We start from the raw sequence: 2,443 nt of genomic DNA on the forward strand, positions 1-2,443 counted from the left end.
CTTTATATGTTTCTGCATTTGATTCTTTACTCCAGATGTTATTAATTCAGGGATTTCTTTTTGCATTTCCAATCTGAGTTCCTCTATACCTTTCCGCAGCTGTTTCTTTATCTCAGAAGCCATTGATTCATTGATTTCAGCTATGTGATTCCCAATTTGTTCTGTTTTAGTTTCTTGTTACGGGCGGGCTTGGGGTCTGAGATTGCATTTTGCTCCTTCTCGTTGTCATTGTGTGTAGCACTGTATTCTGACCTTTGTTGTAGATCTTTGTTGCAATTATAGCTTTAGCATCTACTGAAGTTGAGGTGTAGATCTACAAAGTTTGGAGTTATCCAGCTGTGCCTGGCTTGCTTCTGGCTGCTGTGCTCAGTTCCTTCCTGTTGCTGCCCTTGGGGGTGAACCTGTTGTGCCCCTCTAGCAAGATGTTCTGCTCCTGGACTAGCTGGGTGGTTCTCTCCCCTTCACTCTCTGCAGGGATTGCAGCTGCAGGGTTTCACCCCAGGCCTGGATGCCAGGCCTGAGCTGAGTCTGGAGGGGACAAGTTGGAGTAGGAGGGAGAGGCAGCTCTTCCACACACTCACTGGGCCTGCACTAGGACTGGATCTGGGGGTTCCCAGAACGCGACAGAAATTCCTACTCTGTGGGCAGGGTGAGGGGTACTATGGAGCGATGGGTGGTGTCCCAAGAGTTTGAAAGAGGGTGTCACCCATGCTGCACCTGGGCTGGTACCAGTAGGTCATGCCAGCACAGGGTAGCCCGAAGCTCTCCCTCACACTCATAGGGCCTGATCTAGGACTGGATCTGGGGGTTCCCGGAATGTGGCTGAAATTCCTACTGGGAAGATGGAGTAGGGGAAGTGCTGCGGGGTGTTGAGAGGCATCCCAAGGGGGTGGAAGAGGGTCTCATCCATGCTGCACCTGGCCTGGGATTAGTAGGCCCCGCCAGTGCAGGGTAGCCGGAAGCCCTCCCACACACCCACCGGGCCTTGGCTAGGACTGGGTCTGGGGGTTCCCAGAATGCGGCAGAAATTCCTACTTGGCAGGTGGGGTGGTGGAGGTGCTGCGGAGTGGTAGGGAGTGTCCCAAGGGGGTAGAAGAGGTTCTCACCCACTGTGCACCTCCCTGGGACCTACTGGTTTATTTCTTGACAATGACCATTCTTTATTGAGTGAGATGGAATCTCAGTGTTGTTTCAATTTGCATCTCTTGAATGACCAGTGATGTTGAATAGTTTATCATATATTTATTTACCACTCATATTTCTTACCCTGAGAATTATATGTTCATTTCAGAAGTTCATTTTTCGATTAGATCTTTAAAATTGAGGGGTCTAATCTTTTATAAATTCTCTATGTTCTAAACTTAAGTTATTTGAGGCACAACTGGCTAAAATTTTTCTCTTTTTACTCTGTTGGTGATTTCTTTTGCTCTGCAAAAACTTTTTAATAATATGAGATTCCAGCTGTTGATTCCTTATAGTATTTCTTATGCAGTCAGGCTTTGGTTCATGTATTCTTTGCTTACCTCTTCAAGAGTTCTACCTATTCTACCTTCCATCAGACAATGATCTTTTATTTATTTATTTATTTATTTATTTATTTTTACTTTAGTGCAGGGTCTACAGGGTCCACAGGGTCTCACTATACAGATCAGACTTTAGTGATCCTCTTGTTTTCAGCTTCCCAAGCACTGAGATTACAGGCACGCATGACCTACCACACCCAGTCTCAATCGCCGTCTCAGCGGGGGCTGGGGGGAGAGCGGCACATGTTTTTGTGTTAGTATTTCATTTTTCATTCATTGTGATTTTTTACAAAATAGTCTGAGTGAAACAGAAGACAGAATATCAGAATTAAAAGACAAGATCTCGGTTAGTGAGCATGAAAATGGGGATCTCTTGAAAATAGTAAGGGGCTTTGAAGATACAATCTAGCAGCTACAAGGTAATGTGAAGAAGAGCACCATAAGATTGATCAGAGCAAACAAACAAACAAACAAACAAACAAAAAAAAAACCATTTCCGTCCTCAAGCAGTTGATCCTCTTACAGCATGGGGAGATTCAGCTTATCTGGATGATTCACACATGCACAGCAGATCCATTCCTTCCCAGTCTACAGGCCTTTTGTGGTTGAAAAGTAATGATCAAAATTCTCTGAAAGCTGGGTAGTCACACCCCAACTGGGAGGGAAAAGGCCCAGACTCAGTCACTTTGAAAATATCCACTTCTGGGTGTGGGAGCGCACACCTGTAACTCCAGCACTTGGGAGGCTCAGGCGGGATGAGGGCTGTGAGTCTGAGGCCAGCCAGGGTTACACAGTGAGACCCTGTTTAAAAAGTACACAAAGAAGAAGAAAAAAAAGAAGAAGGAGAAGGAGGAGGAGAAGGAAGGGGAAGAAGAAGGGGAAGGAGAAGGGGAAAGGGAAGGGGAAGGGGAAGGGGAAGG

Source organism: Octodon degus, unplaced genomic scaffold (assembly GCF_000260255.1).
Source record: "Octodon degus isolate 3935 unplaced genomic scaffold, OctDeg1.0 scaffold00007, whole genome shotgun sequence".
In the NCBI taxonomy this organism is placed as follows: Eukaryota; Metazoa; Chordata; class Mammalia; order Rodentia; family Octodontidae; genus Octodon; species Octodon degus.